The 18,789-nt window shown below is 45.8% G+C and overlaps 1 protein-coding gene and 1 long non-coding RNA gene across 12 annotated transcripts in view; both read right to left on the bottom strand.

Annotated features, from left to right (window-relative positions):
• The window catches only part of DENND1A (DENN domain containing 1A), a 452,316-nt gene that overhangs the window by 100,911 nt on the left and 332,616 nt on the right, over positions 1-18,789 (bottom strand). The window lies entirely within an intron of this gene.
• On the bottom strand, positions 696-12,304 carry LOC118614957. Its single transcript, XR_004956193.1, has 2 exons — positions 9,154-12,304; positions 696-8,070 (listed from the first exon to the last, which is right to left on the bottom strand). It is a non-coding gene; the product is annotated as an uncharacterized LOC118614957 (long non-coding RNA).

Raw genomic sequence — 18,789 nt, 5'->3', positions numbered from 1 at the left:
GTGCCAGGCTCCGAGAGACAACACAGCATGGTGATCAAGAGCAAGGACTCGGCAACCAGACACGACATGGGAATGTCCACCTGACACTTCCTCGCTAGCTGACTTTGGGAAAATCACTTAACCTTCTTGCGCTTTAGTACTCTCATCTGTATGATAGGAAAAGTAATAGTATTCACCTGGCAGGGTGGTTGTGAGGATAAACAAGTTACTACGTGTCAAGTGCTTTGAAGAGTGCCTGGCACAAAGGAAGCCCGATTATTAAGACTCCTGTTAAGTATTGCCACATCTGTCCTCACGACAACTTGCTGAGGTGAAGGTATTTATGGCCCTTCATGGGTGAGGAAACACGTTTGCAGGGGGCAAGTCATTCGTGGAGGGTTACACGTCCATTTCAACACTGGCTTGTCTTTAAGTTTGGGGCTCTTTCCACCAAGAGCTTTTCAGACAAACAGAATAAACACATTCAAGATTCAGAACTGAGAGATGGCTCAAAATTTCCACATGCTCTTAAAAAAAATCAGCGTCTTTATTATGACTGAGGATGACAATAGCTGTAAGTTTATTAAATTCACTCAGTATGCATTTATGTGCAAGATTTCAGGCTATGAGCCATTCAAGTTGATCATGTGAAATTATGACTTCTTTCCCCCAATTGCATTAAAGCAGGAAAATATTAATAGAGGAAAACTATCTTATTTTTTTTTTTTTGTCTTAAAATAACTAGTGTTCAGAGAGTCAAAAGACAGTTTCCATTTCCACTGTGGAATTTCATTTGGCTTTATTCAGTTCCCCTTAAAAATGCATTCACTCAGAAAACAACTTTCAAGTTTTAGCATCAAAATCCATCTAGAGTTGCAGGATTCTTTTTCAAGCGCATCGGCAATGAGTTAATGATGACATTATCTGACAGCTCCCAAATAACATAGGCAAAGAGAGAGAGAGCTAATCGAGAGAATACTGCCTCAGCTAGACTTGATAAGTCCAGCGCCAATGTCACACCAGACAAGGCTCCTAAAATGATACTGGGACAGTAGCAAAAGTTTTGGCAAAAGGCATATTGTTTACTTTCATTTTTGGTGATGACAACGAGGCTATATTATATGTACCTGATAGGAAGGACCCAAATTCTAGTCTTTGAAATATGCATTCGCACATGCTTGCAGAAAGCAAAGCCATTTCAAGTTAAATGCATCATTCATAATTTGTATATTCCAAGTTGACACCCAAGTCCTCTCTACATTTCCCTATTTTCTGTGAAATGCTCTGTTCTGGAAAATGTAATAAAATGAGCTATTTCCGTATATTCACAGCAGGTATTTTGATTTGATGGTAAATCAGCTTTCTTTACTATTTTCATATAATTGTGCCAAGATTTTTTGACACATAAAAAAAGATAAGTGGACATCCATGTGTATGTAATTCACTAATTGCACATCTTCGGTGGGAAAAATGCTTATTTTAAAAGTTATTAATTCTCCTAAACAGAGTTCAAAGCAAAGGTGTCATGAACATCTAAATAAATATCAAGAGAGTGTCAAAGGTAACCAAGGAGGGACCAGGTGAAGTGTAAAGTGTTAATTGTATCTAAAAAAGTATGAAAGAATAGAGGAAAAAGACAGATATACTGAACCTCCAATTATCATAATGTTGTCTTCTTCCTAACACGTTTTCAAACTTGAAAAAAACATTGAAGCCAGAGAAACGGAGAGCAGAGTACCCCCGGCTGTGTCCTGTACACATCTCACACTGTGTGCGCACTGTTTATTTAAACACAAAGTAAAATTAGACTTATCAAATGCACATTGACGTCACAGTATATCATCAGCTTCCAAAAGGCACAGTGAAGGAACAAAACATGACATGAAGAATGAAGGGGAGAGGTGTGAGGGGACCCCTCTGTGTCTGTTTGATTGGGTAATAGGGATACTGTTTCAAAGGCGAGCAGGGGGGCGGTTCACCTGACAATCATCACACTCACACATGCACCAGGGCATGTAGGTAATCTGCAAAAGTAAGGTGCCTGATGCATAACGAGTGCACACATGTAACCAGGGGTGAGCTCTGGCTCTGAGGGCAAAGCGAGGCGTATATAAGTCAGGAAGCTGCAGTCAGCTGAAAGGGTTCACTGCCAAAGAGTGTATGAGAGGCGATCCCTTGCTGGCCTGGACAGGACACGCTGCTGGGAATCAGATGGGTCTGTCTTCTAAACTGGCACCAGCTGGCCAAATAAACCCTTCTGAACCTCGGTTTCCTCATCTGTAAAGTGGGGATAGAAATCCTTGCTGGAAGGGGCTGCTGGGAGGATTAGAGTTACTGTAGCACAGCGTCTTACACACGGGAGGTGCTCGACAATAAGGAGCTGTCGGTGACTGGCCCATCTTCATGACCTTGGTTTCTACAGCCTTCTCTCCAGGCTGCAGATGGGTGGCACGCCCCCAACAAACACACAATGACTCGCGCCTTTACTGCTCCTTGGGTGGCACCAAACGAGCCTGTACAATTTCAGATAACCTGACAAGAGGTAACAGCCTGCCAATTCTCCAGCTCCGGGCCAGACTTTCTGTCCAAATGCCAACGCCTGTTTTTCCAGTTGAAGACTGAATGCCGCCACTAGAATGACCCACGTGTTCCTCAAAGGTGACACTCCAATTCTGAAATCTTTGTTTAGCTCACCACTCAGAGGCTGCATTCCAGACGTCAGCCGAGGAAATCTCCACTCATCTACGTGTCCGGTTACATGCTCAGGGTCACCTCCAAACCCTCCATCTCCCGAGAAGCCACCTACTCGGGACAAAACTACCTACAAAGTGCCTACAGCTATCCTTGCCTTCTCATTCCTCCTCGTCCACCTCATCAAAGACTCATCAACTCAGAAGTCCGGACAAGTGTCCCAACTGCTGCTCCTCTCCCCAGAGCCCCTCCAGCACTGCCGAGGCGAGGCCCGCGCATCTCACCTTCCTGGCTCTGGAACAGGCAGCCAGGCGCGGCCTCGCTCTCCTCTCTTCCCCCACTGCGCTCCTTCAAGGCTGAGCCGGTCTCGTTAACGCGCATGCTCCCTGCATCTGTCCCATACCAGGCTCCTAGCAGGCGCCTGGGAAAGCAGACTGAACTCGTTGCTCACAACTTTGCACACATCATGCACGCACACACACACACACAGAGTAAACCGACAGAGCAAAATACCAGATGGAAGAACCAGAGAGTGAGCTCTCACGGACGGACCCTGCACGCGCCCCATCTCAACGGAACACGGATGGTGCTGTTTGTGTGGCACCGTCCACTGTAACGAGCACGTGTGTGCCTGTCACTTTTGTGATCAGCGGCCGCATGAGGTGGGGAGAGGGGGATCATTCCTGGTCTGCGGGTGAGGGAGCTAGGAGGAGAGTGACCCGGGCCTCTGCATGCCACACTGTTGGCCTCCTCACCAAACCAAACCACACCACCCTCAGCCACCACAAATGCCCACGCCTCGGTCCTTGCCCACATTCCGGCCACCGGCATCAGCCGCTTCCAAGGTCAAACGCTGTGGCCCTGAGGCATTCCCTAGCACACCGGGGGGCACGAAGGGGTGCTGCTCACAAAAAAGGAAAAGATTCCTAATAGCAGGAGCTGTGTAAAGATGGAATGGTTGCTTTGGAAGGAGGAAAGCACCCTGGCGCCAGAGGCATGCGAGCAGCGGCTAGAAGGCCTCACGGGGTGTGTGCGCGTGCATGTGCGTGTGTGCGTGTATGTGCATGTGTGTGTGTAGAGTCGAGCGTGGAACAGGTCATAAGGCCACGAAGTCTTTCCAGTATCGAGAGTCTCAGATGCGAGACACTGATTAGGAACACGCGTGCGCTCGGGGCAGGTCGGGACGCAGGTGGCAAAGAGGGCCCGCTGCTCCCTCCACTTCCTCTGGTCGCCAAACTGCTACTCATTCCGAGGGCCCCTGTCCCTGGGACGCCCTCCCAGACCCCTTCACAGGGTGACTCCCTGGCCACGTTACCTGGCACTCGCGTACATGACTCTCCTGGTAAGAGGCAGATGCCAGAGGCATCGGACCTGGAAGGGTGGCCTCAGGAAAGCTACTTATACTGCTGTGAGCTCAGCTTCCTGTGAGGACCTGTCACGGGGGAAGTGCTCAGGAAGTGGCAGCTGCCACAGTCTGCGCTGCTGATGCCCACTTCACTGGACAAGATCATGCGGGGGGCAGAGCAGCCACCACGCCGGAGCGGAAGAAGTCGGCCATCGACTGGCGACGGTGGCGGTAGCGCAGCGGGCGAAGGCCTGGCTCCAGGGCAGACCATTTGCCAGCTCTGAATGCTGGAGAAGTCACCTCATGTGTCCAATCCCCAGTTTCTTCAATTGAGAAATGTGACCACAGTTTGCTGCGTGCGGTTGAGACTGTAAACTGCATCAGGGACTGCGCAAGGCAGGGCGGGCCTGAGGCAGGACGGGAGAGACAGAAGACTGCAGCCCGGCTTGGCTGGGGGCCCGCGGGGCTGGGGGCTGGCTACGGTGCAGGGTCCCTTGGCTCTCAAAACAAAACCCACCAGTTACCAGGGCCTCGTGACTTGAGGGTTTCCACTTTGCTTGCATGTGGACGCTGTGTGCGGCCAAACACATGGGAAATCAAAATCAGAGGAGAAAATGACAAAGGGAGAGAAAGAAGAATATAGAGGATCGAGCGGGTCAAAGTGTTCCCGGAAAATAAAAGCTCCAAACAAGAACCAGCAGAATGGCGAAGAGGCAAACAGACGATCAAAAGCGAGAGAACAAGCTGCAGGCCGGGAAGTCAGTGCCAAAGAATTGATTAGTCAAACATATGAATCTCTCAGGCTGAAGTAGAAATATCACAGCCCTGGCTCCTGACTGTGGAGCCCTCTCGTCATAATGGGAGCTGTGAAGAGGCCGGGGAATAAAGCAACTTTCATTTTTCCTCTGTGAACGCAGAGGGCCCGGCCCCATGAGGACCTCGCCTTGTGCTGGCTTCGAGGGGGAGCGTGGCCCCTGGCCACGGAGCGGGGTGCGAGTGAATGGGCCGGCACTTGGCTCACTTCACTTGAAAGCTCCGAGGCCCCTGCAGACACACATCTCGGGCAAGAATAGCGTCCTGGGATGTGGACTTAGAGATTCAAAGGAGGAAAGGTGAGTGTCCTCAGCGTCATGGGGACTCGAGTTCCTCCACTTCTCTGTTCGACGCTCCTTCCGAGCTGCACGGCCCACCGGCTATTCCCGCAGCCACAGCAGAGACGGCGCGTCGCACATCTCAACGAAGCAGGAGCCAGAAACTTAACAGAAGTGATGCAACAGGAAGACCCAAATCTGTGGGGTGGCCCCAGAGAGGGTGGATGCAAAGTTTGGCTGGCAACAATCAAAAGCTGTAGGCAGCTTGGAGCAGTGGAAGGAATGTAGATTTGGTGCCAACACAGGCTGATTCTAGTACTAGCTTTGCCATGAATGGTTCCTGGCCAAATTACCTCATCTCTCCAAGTCTCGGTTTCCTAAGCTGAAAAATGGGGATAACGTCATGTACCTTGAAGCCTTAAAGAATGCTGTGAGGATTAATCCAAGCGAGAGGTGAAGATGCCTGGAAGCGTGTCTGCCTCACAGTTGTGCAATTTAAGTAATCTGAAGACATAATGCCATATTTTAAAACATTTCTGGCATTCTGGAAACTAGAGAATGAGCTACATAACTTGCGGCTCTTCTCTGAATGGGCTACAGGTCGGAGATCATCTAAGTTCATTACTTTTGAAATGTCATTCTGAGGACTGCTCATCTTTTCGCCTTTCTTCTCTGGCGCCCTGTGAGCATCCCTGACCCGGACTCTGGGCGAACTTCTCTGCTGACTCTGATCCTCAGGGCAGTGCAGGCCCCGTCGTTTACTCCATACCCAAAGTAAGAATCAGCCTGGCACAGGGGAGGGAGCTCAGGCTTAGGGGTCAGAGACTCAGGTTGGAAGCCCAAATCTACCACAGACTCGCTGTGGTAAAAGGTCAGTTTCTAAGTTCTCTATACACGTTGTATGCATGTGTTACTGGAAATTTCAAGCAGGAAATACATTCTTTTTAGGGTGGGTCCCAAATGACACGTGAGAGCCAAGAGAACTGTTGCAACTGGAAGATTCTCTACAGACCCAGTGCCATACCAGAAAATTTTCTCAGTCGAAACCATATCTTTTCCCGGTTGCCAGAAAGGCCAACGGAGGCCCAGAGCCTGAGGATGTCAGAGCAGGAAGAGTCTCTGGATCACATCCTGTTCATCTTTTCTTTTTACTGTTAGAGAAACTGCGACCCGGAAGGGTTAGGCGAATCGCCCCCAGGTTACACAAGGAACTGAAAATACCTCTTTGGGTTGGTGATGCTCTGAGCTGGCACCAAAGCCAACAGGCAGAGCCTTGCCCTGGACCACTGTAAGAAGGTGCTGGCTGTCTGCCTCATAGACAGGATGGGCTGGTCAGCACAGTGGGGCTCACTGCCGTCTGGATGGCCGATGACCAGGAGAGTGGGACACACCCCTATTGACGATTTCCTTCTCCGCGCACTAGGATGTCTACTTGAGATACATCTTAGACGAAAACTCAAAATGTCCCTTGTCTCCTCGCTGCAACCTTGCCCAACACCTGTCCCAAAGCCTCTATTCTCTAGGATAAAAATGGTAAGATGGAGCAGCTGCTGTGCACACGATATTCAAGAAAGTAAATGGCAATGACCATTTTAAGAATTCCCAGCCCGAAAAAAAAAAGGGTAACCTATTTCATAAATAAAGGGCTTATTAACGTAATATATACAGAGTTTCTAAAAATCAAGAAAAAGATTAATTGCCCAATAGGAAAATGGACAAACGAGTTGTACAGTTTACGGAAAAATAAACACAAATTACCCTTAAATGTAAGAAAAGCTTTTCAATCTCACTCACAATAATAGTGATGTAAATAAAATTTCTCGGAGACATCACTTCTTACCCATCAGATTGGAAAAGCCACAGGCTTAGCGACACAGTCTATCAGTGAACAGAAATGTGGGATAACAAGACAGGAATGAAAAAGGACGCAATCCCCGCGGAGAGGAATTTGGCGATGTCTAGGAAAATTACGAAAGCAATTACCATCTGCCCCAACAATCTCATTTCTAGGGCCTATCCCAAAGACACACTTAGAAAAACACAAAATGGTATATAGAAGGTTATTTGTCGTGACATGACTCGTAACAGCAGAGCCTAAAGGACATCGATGGGGCACCGTGACATGTCCGCAGTATGGAGCACTAGGCAGTTGTGGAAAAGAATGATTAAGATCTTTAAACACTATCAGGGACTGATTTTCAGGACATACTAAGTGAAAAAAGTAAGACGCAGAACAACGTATGCAGCAGTCACTTTTAGTTATGGGGGAGGGAAAAATCAGGGTAGAAGGAATTAGGATAAAAGCCTGATTTCTCTGAGTGAACCTTATTAGGATCTTAAACCATGTAAAGAGTTCACATGATCAAAAAACAAAATTAAATTTTAAAGAATTCCTAAAAATTGAAAAGACACTGAAACAAATGAACCTAACTCTACATTTCACTCGTGCCATGACCACTGGGAGCCAGCAGCTGGCAGACCACACAGACGGTGTTCTAACCGGACCCCCTCAGGGGTGTTCTTTAAGGACAATGCGCTCAAAATAATCATAAATTTCATTTAAGAATAAAATTTATTTTTAGCTTTAAAACTATTATATATATATTGCATGATGAAATAATTATATTGTATTAACATTTTGAGGAACCAAGATTTTTAATACAGGAGAAAGGTACAAATATAAAAGCAAAAAAAAATTAAGCAAAACTTCTGAAATTTTAAATTTGAAAAGAAATTACCTGTATGAACTCTTATTTTTCTTTCAAAAAAATATACTCCGTAACCCTGACCACTGAAAAGCTCTGGAAGTGAGGACAGAAGTGGTGATGACCACCTCCAGTGTTCAGAAAATGGTCTCTAAAGACCATCCCCAACTAAGGGGACCGGGGCTTCATTGACGAAAGGTCCGATTCCACCTCTGGGACAGGAAACGTACGAGATGAAGACCTGAGGCATCTTGTCGTGCTGGAATACAGTCATGAGTTAACAATCAGACAATCCGAATTGATGGGCATTCTAAGAAATAACTGGTCTGGCCTCTTCGAAAATATCAGCCATGGAAGACCGAAACCGGATGACCAGCAAGGGGGCCATTCTAGATCAAAGGGCAATGGAGAGACGTAATAACAACTAACTGCAACGTGCCATGCTTCATTTGAACTCGGGTATATGAAAAAACAAAACAAAAAAACAGTTATAGAAGATTTTGGAGCCAAGTGGGCAAACTGAATACAGATTACCAATTAGAAAATATTATTATATCGATGGGTAATAACGGCTCTGTGGTTATGACAAACAGTGTTCTGATTCTTAGGAGACATAGGCTGATGATATATTTGGGAACAAAGTGTCATGATATCTGTAGCTTACTTTCAAATGGTTCAGCAAAAAATAAAATGAAAATAAAATAAAAAGTGCAGTGTGTAGACATATTGTGAAAAATAATACAAATGTGTAAAACAATTATCAGTGAATTTAGGTGAAGGGTAAATGGGCATTCGCTGTACTAGCCTTTCAACTTTTCCACAGGTTGAAATTTTTTTAAAATAAAGTTGAAGGAAAAAGAAAATGTCAGATTTTTACTTTTAGAAGATCTTATTAATATAAATTATGGGTGAAATAGATTTGTCTTAAAATCCTTCAGCAAAAAAAAAAGGCAAGTCTAGAGGGATAAGAAATAAATGAAACAAATATGACAAAAATGTTGACGGTTGCTGAAGCTACGTGATGGATAGATGGGGGATCTTTACTCTGTACTTTTGTGTATATTTGGAAATCTCATAATAAAAAGTAAAAATAAAATAAAGTCCCAAATTCAAGAAAAGTTATTTGCTACAAAACTGTAAGAAGGTTAATATCCAAAATATAAAAAGAGCTCAACAAAAATGGAAAACACTGAGAGCCCAGCAGATAAATGGGCAAAAGGCAGGGTTCATAAGAGAAAAATAAACACTAGGCTCATAAATGTGAAAAGAAGGTGAATGTCACTAGTAATCAAAGAACTGAAAACTAAAATGTAACTCAATTTTAAAACAGAATTAAACTTACCAAGATAAAAAATAAAGACTCCGAGTGGACCCTGGACTGTTGATAAAAATGAACAACAGTAAAACATCTATGAAAAGTAATTTGGCAAGTGTGTTAAAAACTTTAAAGATAGGCATATCCTTTAATCTAGCATTAGAATTACTGGAAATTTAGTTTAAGGAAAAACTCAAATGTTAATGAATCTCCATGTGTAAAATCGGTCACATCAAAATGATAACAAAAATTTATATTTCCCTTGAGGGGCACAGCTGAGTAACTTGTGGCACGTTTAAGGAGAAGAATTCTACAGCCATCTACAAAGACAATATCTCATGGGTGAGGAAAATCTCAATGATGAAGATCACATAAAGAGAGAAGGAAGAAAACTGTACTGACCATGAGCTCAATTACATGAAAAGGCATAAACACATTTGGAAAGAGATGCGCCAAAATTCACTGCTGGCTGCCTTGGCGTGGCGGGGAAGTGAGTAACCTGGCTTCCTTACGCTTTTCTGTCTTTCCCAAGTTTTCTGCAATGAAAATCTGTTACTTTTATAATCAGAAAAAACAATACACATTATTATTATTTTTTAGATGTTGTCTCAACCTTTGCCCTAGTGTAAATTTTTGTGATTGTTACTGAAAGCAGAGAAACTTCACAAGTGACTGGATGGCCCGGAGTGACACTGGGGACTCACCTATGTGGGATGGATTTTAACTAGCACAAAGGACCCTACAAGCAGGAACATTCAAAGGCAATTAGTTGGTAACAAAATTATAAATAGAAAAGGAGCCAAATAAATGTTTCCTGGATATCATTAATTTAGTTGTAAAATAGATTCAGAGTTACTCCGGTAACCCCATATACAGAAGGCACTCATTATAAAGACAGCCATGTGTTAAACAAGAAAATGTAGATGCGGAGATGGCTCTGCCGTACGCGTCTGAGATATTCCCACGGAGACAGCAGTTCTCAAAATATCACCCTCAAAAACAAAAGCTTCACGCAGGAAAACAATCCCAGCGCAGTGCTAAGTGAGTTGGTGCTGTCTGCCGCTCCCAGAAACCAGCTCTCCTCCTCTCTGCTCTGGCTCGGTCTGAATGCTACGACCTCGTACAGACCACTTCTTGGAAACTTCTTGTTTGTAAAGTGGACATATTAACCTGCTTTACAAAAAAAATTCTGTATAGGGGTACACAGAAGACTGGACCAAAGGGGCCATGGGAACCATGGGTGAGGGGCCAGCACAGCGCCTAGCAAGTCCTATCACTCCCAACTCCAAACGAGCCCATTTCCCTCCCTTTCCACCATTACCATGTGAATCCAAGCCACCTCATCGCCTGTCTGGGTGATCAGAGTGACCTTCTAATTGCCTTCTGTGCTCCCACTAAGGCCCCCATCCCAACAGGCAGCATGCTTTTTTAAAAAAACAAAAACAAAAACATAAAACTGGTTGTCACACAATTAAAGGGTTTTAAAAACCCTTCCACCAACTTAGAAAAAAACTTCTTTTCGTGGCTTGCAAAACCTTGCATGATCCAGCTCTGCCTCAATCTCTAAAATCTCTAACTTCAACTCATGCTGTTTGCCTGCTCGCTTGCTACATCCTGGGTTTCCCAGTTCCCTTCGGTTCCCCCAAGGCACCACGTTACTGCCGTCCCTCTGCCTGGAACATTTCTCCCCCCAACCCGACCTGGCTGGGTGACTCTCTCCCATCATCTCTCTGGTGAAATGTCAGCTCTCAGAAGACTTCCTTAACCACTTCCTCTGAAGCAGAGGCAAACTACAGCTCAGACGGGACATTTTAAATGGTACATCTGTCTGTCTCCTTTTTACTGTCTATTTCACTGAATGGAAGCTCGGGACAGGGGATCATCTTTTTTCTAGAAGTCACTACTACTGGCTGCCTACCTAACACCCACTCCCTAGCTCTTCTTTCCTAACAGACCCCCCCTTTTGTTCCTGCCCCTCCTGCCCCCATCCTCCTCTGGCAGGTCTACGTCCTTGCCAGTAATTAATTGGTGAGGGCACGGGCACATGACTAAAGGACATGGGCACATGACTAAATTCTAGTCAATGACACAAGAGACAGAGGCACCAGGAGAGCTTCTGGGAAAGTTTTTCTGAATCCTCGAGACACCAGGAAGAGAAGGTCCTTTGCTGCCTTTGGAGATTGCTTTAAGGCTGTAACAATGACACAGTTCTCTTGAGACTGTGCAGGAAGCCTGCCTGGTAGCATGACCAATAGCTGCGGTGCGCAGACTCGAGAATGAAAAAATGGGGTCCTTGATATCATCAGTGAGTTAACTGCTCAATTAGCCAATCAATGAACTACCTACCTCTGACCTTGCCATGATCACTAATAAAGTCTATATTGTTCCTGCCAGATTTCTGTCACCTGTGGCTGAAAGCTTCCAGTACACCATTCTGTCTCTTTGGTCACACCTATTGTAGCGTCTGCCACACAACAGGCACTCAATAAAACTTGTTTGAATGAATGAATCATCAGTGTTCAATGTACAGTATTAAGAAATAAACCTTGCTATTAGTGTAGGATTCATACCATTTCTATGAGAAAGGTGTTCAGTTTTTGTTTATCCCCCCCCCTTTTATTACACAAACTACATTAAAAGAAAAACAAAGAGAAAGAAAATTTGTAAACATGATCTGACCATCCTAACATAGTGCACCCAGCGCTCTGTGGCACCTTTAGGTACTAGTGCATTGTTAGGTTAAATTAATTTTACAAATATCTCAGGAAGAGGAAAACAAGCTTTCCGTTGGCTGTTAAGCTGCCTGGCTTATTCACAGGCAAAGTTTTAAACATGTACTGAGCATCCATTTCCAAATAAGCCCCATGGGAGGCAGCCTAGTGGTTAAGAGATTTTAGAGTCAGGCCCAGATTTAAATCCTGGCTCTGTCACCCCTAGTTGTTATGATTTAGGGCAAGTCGCTTACCTTCTCTGAGCCTCAACTTCCTCATCTATAAAATGGAAATAATACCTAATTCACAGATTTTTTTTTTTTGTAAGACTAAGTGTGGTGTCCATGTGCCACTTAGCTTGTAGTAGGTATACTATCGATGCTCAAGAGAAGCTACAGTTATGATGAATTTGTTCCTATGATAATCCTTAAGTTTCATGATTCCTTAAAGAAGTGCCTTACATGTTGAAGGCACTTCATGCCATGTGCCACAAGCCAATTGAGATCTGGCTTCCCAGGGTCACCAAAGGCTGACCTCCTTCCTGAGAGACAGTGTGGCCCACTGACAAGAGAACAGGCCTTAGAATCAGTCAGAACTGGGGTCTAATCCCACCCTGTGACCTTAGCTTTGACACTAAACCTGTGCTCTTCATTGCCCTCATCTGTGACAGGGATCATGCTGGCCCCAGCCCCTGCCCGCTGCAGCTGTGGGCTGAGTGACAGAGCACATGGAAAGTGTCCAGTCCAGTGTCGGGCACCCGGGAGGGATGCAGTACACACGGGCTCCCTTCCATTCCTTTCAATATTAGCTCTTCCCATCACATGCAGGTTAAAACCAGGAGTTCTCACAACACAATGAACTGGGCCCTCCCGGCAGGAGGGCGCAGAAATGGTGCAGTTGGCTTTAAAAAGATGACTAAATTGCCCAACAATGGAAATACATATAATAAACCTAGCCCACAAGTGTTTTATTTGGCTTTAAGGCCCTGCTGTGCCCGCGTCCTGCTACCCCCTTGAACGTGTGGGTCTGCACTGCTCACTCACACAGGGAAAATTGGCAGACCCCTCTTCCCTACTCGGAGTCGCTTCTTGTGCCCTCTGCCCGAGGATGGCAATGTCACAAGAGCCAGGGAGCTGCACAATGCCCAGGGATTTATGAAAATACGTATCTGAAAAAGGGAACGCTGTGCAGAGAGTGGTCGTGTGGGCAGGCCTGGTGCATGGGAGCAATTAGAGCAGGTTTGCAACAACTCAGTGCTGTTCTATTCAATTGCTTAAAGAATTGCCATAGCAACAGCAGCCACACATAGTAAAGTGGCAGCAAGATGGAGCAAACACTTGAAAAAGACTCTCTCGTTAACCCTCCTCCCCTCCCCAAAATGAATAAAGGGCCATTTTCTTTTGCTATTATACCTTCCAATCAATGTCCGCACTTCGTGCCAAAGTGGGTGACTAGATGCCCATATTCATGTTTTTTTTTCTTTCTTCCTTTTTATTTTGGTGTTAATGATAATAACAGCGGCTACCTTTTAATGAGCTCCTACTATGTCCTGGGTTGATGAAAACTTCACTTACTAATTCCGGCAGCTGGCATTCCCTGAGTGCAAAGCATATATCTGCACTGGGGACAGGAGATGTCCCAGACACGCCCTGCCTGCAAGGAGCTTGAAGTCTAGTGAGACGGAGCCACAGGCAAGTCTGCATGTGAGAAGGGCGGCACCTGAGCCATCTCGGTGGACACCTGCTCTGTGCCAGGGATACAGAGCTGAGTAAGCAATTCCCTCTCCTTCACACAGCTCACAGTCCGGCGTGCGTGTGGGGCACGGGGAAGCACTAACAGGCCACACCTAATGGCTAACATATGGGACTTAGGAGACCACATTCGGTAGTTTACTTGACCAAAAACAAAACAAAATAGAATAAAACAACAACAACAACAACAAAACCCACCAGATTTCAGGAGGGGCATGTGGGGAGAGTGGAACATTTAGACAGCACCGTCTCCTAGCAGCCAGCGGGCCAGGTCTGTTAGCTAGGTCACACGTGGACAATATTATAACCCCCTCGCGTGTGAGCAATGGTAGGCTAACCCCCAACAGCAGGCCCCAGGCTCTGCTTGGCACCTCATGCTCCTCATCCTGTGCAGCTCCTGCCCCCGACACTCCCCCACCCTCCCGCAAGAGGGAAGCGTTAATTCTTACTCCATGTGCACAATGAGATGTATACCCAAAGCTCAAATTGTGTGACTCGCTTTTAGGGTCCTACAGCTAATAAGTTACAGAGTTAGAGACCTGAACCCGAGTCATCCTGATTTGAAAGTCAGTCGTGTTTATCTGGTATGCTGAATAGATTTAGACTGATAGGTCACTAATTGGAAAGTTCACAGCTTGTTCTGGGAATATTAGAGTTAAAACTAAAAGATACCCCACACTGTAAAATTAACCTACTTCTAATGAAAAGGAGAACGAGTGAGAACTTAAAAGAGTGAGAACTAATGACCCTGCTGAATAGCTCTCATGGCCAGAGGTGTTGGTGGCTCAAAGAAAAGGGCCCTGTTCCTCTGCAGACTTTGATGTGGGAAGGACATTGATTCCAAGGTCAAAGGTTAGGATGAATCTACCCGGAAGTATTTCAGTGTATGGGCTACAAACAGAAACTAACTGGTCTGCCTCACAGTTGAAAACCATTAAAGCACTATTAGGCCATGAGCTACAGTTGCTAAGCGTTGATAACAGTAGGGGGCCTGAAACTCCCTAAAAACTAAGGAAACAATAAAATTGCTTCCTGTGCCTGCAAACACAACATGGTAACAGGGTGCTCTGAGTATGTAGTTTGAGGGAAAAAGAATGAAAGATTTGGTGGCATCTTGGGGCTAAAAAAAATATATATGCAAATTGCAGAGGTGACTTAGCGATGAATGATGCATTTTATATCATTACCCAAGGGGAAACATTGATCCTTTCCATCTAAAAGAAGCTACTTATATGGGGCTTCTGACAGTAGGCTCAGAGATATTGAGAACAGGGTACATATAATACTTGGCAATAATAGGCACTTAATAGTCTTTGAATAAATAAGTTAACGTCCTCAACAATATGCTTCAGCAAAAACAATGAGGATTCAAAAAACTCTCAATGACATCTGTGGGCTTGCTTCAGAACTAAAACCCCAAGTAGATCTAAAAATAAAGGTTGCAAACTCAAATGCCTTCACTGGTCCACAAGGACTATAAATGACAGGACTGTAAGTGACAGGAGCAGGTGTAAGACAAACGAATGATGGCAAACACAGTAAGCATGTCCTGTCTCCAAATATTTGGAGGCAGCGATTAAGAAAAAATGGTTGAAACACCACTTGACAAACCACCACATTTAAGGGCTAGGTTTGCTGAGTTTGGCCCACAGGCTGCCAGTGTCGACCTCTGCTAGATAGAAGGGCTGCATCTGTCTCCCATCAAAAATCCCTCTGCAAATCATGCCTCAGAACGGCCATGGATGGGGCCAGGCAGGAATGGTTGAGGGCTGTGTCTTCACAGAGGGGCCTGGAGGGCCGTTGCTCTGCCCTGGCAGCTGGACATTTGTCTCCCTGTGTTCCGTGGTGCTCAGATGAGCAGAGGGTGGTGCGTGCTCCCATCACAGACACCGAGGAGCACAACCTGATGCTTATCTCCAGCTTGGCTACTTGCAGAAGACAGACGGACTTCAACTCACTCTGTTCCACCCCTGGAAAGCCAGCAATTACTCTTCATTTATCAACTGGAAATGGGACAACCCTTGAGGACAGACAGGCCCTGCATCTCCCTGGTGAGGCACTTCACACCTGTTGGTTCACTAACTTCTCTGAACCACTCTGGGAAATGGATGTAATCACTCCATTTTACAGACAGTAATACTGAGATTCAGGAAAGGGGGAGACATGTTCAAAGTCACACTGTGAGCAGCAGAGCCAGGATCTGACACCAGGAGAGCCTTCCTTCTAAGTGTCCCTTCCATTTTTGCAGAGGGGCCGCAGAGAGGTTGGTGCAGAAACCCAGAGCTGCGGAGCGGCTCTCTTCAGAGCATGTTCTGGGAAGCAAGGGCCTCTCCCGGACTCTCAGGGCCTGCTATGGGGTCTGGGCTGGCCTGCCGGGTTCCATTCACCCCTGTCGGGAAGCAGGAAGGAGATGGGCAAGCATCGCAGCCTCCTTCTTTGAAGGCACCCCTGAAATATGTGCTAACCATGTGAACTCCGAGAGGAAGGACACTGTTTGAGAGTTTGCCTCAATCACCTGACACAGGTGGCGGACGAACGCCACAAGCCAGCGGGCAGGGAGAGAGGCCTGCTGTACCGGGATCCTTCTTTCTGATTGATAACTCACTGGACAATAATCTGCCACCGTTATGACCCTCTCTGTAGGAGCCACGAGGGAAAATAATTTAAGAACAAGCTCCAAATACAGGGCCAAATAAGACCGCGGAAAGCTTCCTTCTGACAAATGAGTAAATCCCCCAGCATTAGGTCAAAGAAAACCATAAACTTCCCAGGTTCATGCAGCTAGTGCTCTCCACTATTCTCTGTTCAAAGCTCCTCCACTCTCCCCACCTACTGACCCATCTTTCTTCGTCCATAACCACTGCCCAACACACACACACACCCCTGCCTGGATGTCGCAGAGAAAATTCAAGCATCAGATGGACCCCCCCCCCCACTTTACCTGGATCCCCACCCCCTTCAGGTTTTCTTCCCCTCGATACTCAGGAAAGGGACAGAGGGCCTGTTCTCTGCTCCGAGGCCAATCCCCCCAACCCTGCTTTGCCAACTTTCTTCCTTCCCAGGGTCCTGTTTTCTGTCAAATACTCATATTCCCTAGTTCTTTTTCATCAGCATTTCATTGTACTCAGGTTTCTTCCAATGTTAAAACAACAAACACCAAATGGCCCTAGAATTTCTCTCATCCCTATATAAAGCATCTGGCTATTATTGGTCTCTCTCTCCATCTCCAACCAGCCAAACTGCCCAGAGGAGTTTTCTCATCTCAGCCAAGATTCCCAACTTTCGGGTGGCTGAAGCCCACAGGGGATTCTCTGTCCTGGTCCAGGTGAGCTCTCTTCAGTGGCTAGGTGCCTCGTTAGGCAGCCTCGTCCCCTGGCTGTGGTGTGTTATCCTAGTTTTATTCCCATCTCTCTGGATGGACCTCCCTCTGGCTCCTTTGCCAGCTCCCCTTTCTTTGGTGGTCTCTGGAATAAAGATTTTCTCTATCTTGAGCCCTCTTTACTTCCGAATTTATCAACTTCCCCTGGTTAATTATTTACCATCCAAATGCTGACCTCTCTCAAATCTCTCTCTCCATCCCAGCCCTGTTGTTTCTTGACTTCATGAATTCATATTCGAAGCTGCCTAATTAGACATTTCTTGGATGGATGTCCACTGACACGCCAAACTCAATATGAATAAAATTGAACACACGTTCCTTCTCAAACTGGTTCTTCTTCCTTCAACCCAGTGAATGAAAATGGCGCTACCCAGTCACCTGGGTCAGTCTTGTTTTACTTTTGATTACGGAGACCTGTGGATTCTAGCCCTTCACATTTCTCTAGCCCACCCACTTCTCTCCATCCCTTCAGTCACCTCCCTGGTTCAGGTCACCATCATCTTTTCCTAGATTATGGGAACAGCATCCTGGGTGGTCTGTCTTCAAGCTGCCTTCCTATTAATCGTTTCTCTTCTGATACTACTATCGTAGCTGCCTTTTACAAATATCTGCATGTTCATGTAACTCTTTGCCTTAAAAACTTCCCTAACTGCCCCACTGACATCGGGATTCATTTCAGGCTTCCTGACATGGCTTATAGGGTCCTCCCCAATCTGGCCTAAACATGCCTTTAAGCTTCATCTCCTGCCACGCTCTCCCTTGTGCCAGCGTCTGTCACTTCCTCTGTCTGGAGGATGCTGCCCTCCTCAAATCTCAGCCTGGATATCACTTCCTCTGGGGCACCTTCACTGAGTGCCAGTTCCTCATTGGGTGCCCCTCCTGGGGTCTCCCACGTCATCCTCTACTCCCCCTCTGGAGCGCTCGTTAAATAGCATTATAGTTGCCTATTTGCTTGCCAATCTCTCCATCAGTCTTTCTCATTTCCTGTTGCCAAGCCAATGCCTAATCTGATTACTGACACATAAGACGGACTATTTGTGGTTAAAATAATGAATGGATAAATGAAGAGAAATCTCAAAGATGCATCTTTTTTTAAAAGTTCATGCTATAAGAATGGACAGCCTTAGGATGTTGTATGAATTAGCTTCCACCCTTGATTCTGACGCTGACTTGCTTGGTGACTTTGGAATGATTATTTAATGTCTTGGTATCTCAGTTCCCCACCCACAAAACGGATGTTCCCACCTCTCTCTCAGGTTGCTGTGAGTTTTCAATGAGATGACATGTGAAAGCACCTGCCACCATGCAGGGTGCATAAGAGGCATCAGAAATGTTTTCTAAAACTAAGTGAAGAAGTCTAATTATTCAAAAAGGACATTTTGAGGTGCATGAGAATAGAGCTGGCTAGTAAGACACGTGACCAGCACTCTGTCTGCGATGATGAAAGAAAGCTAAAGGCAGGAGTCGTGAACTCAGTATCAAAGCTCTTCTGTGTAAAGGAGAGGATTCCTCCAAAGACATTAAATTAGAAGAACTAAGTTTCCATAGGTTATTCTCATTACTTTCCCAGCAATCTGCTGAGAAAGTAAAGCCATGTTTCCTTGAGCAGCTTCTCTAGGATACTGTTCTTGCAGGAACCCAATATTGCTGATTTCCTCCAGGACTGGGAGTTGCTTGGCAGAAATGGAGATGAGGAATATTTGCCACATTTATTGCTACAGCCTGATGGTGGGGGAAAAAACCTCCCTAAGCCAGAATCCTAGAAGTCACCTGGACCACTGCCTTTCCCTACAGCCTCACGTTTCTAACTGATTGACTTCAT

This window comes from Rousettus aegyptiacus, unplaced genomic scaffold (genome assembly GCF_014176215.1).
Source record: "Rousettus aegyptiacus isolate mRouAeg1 unplaced genomic scaffold, mRouAeg1.p scaffold_m13_p_3, whole genome shotgun sequence".
Classification (NCBI taxonomy): Eukaryota; Metazoa; Chordata; class Mammalia; order Chiroptera; family Pteropodidae; genus Rousettus; species Rousettus aegyptiacus.
The sequence above is the reverse complement of the archived record's forward strand: the minus strand, read 5'-3'. Positions and strand labels throughout refer to the sequence as shown.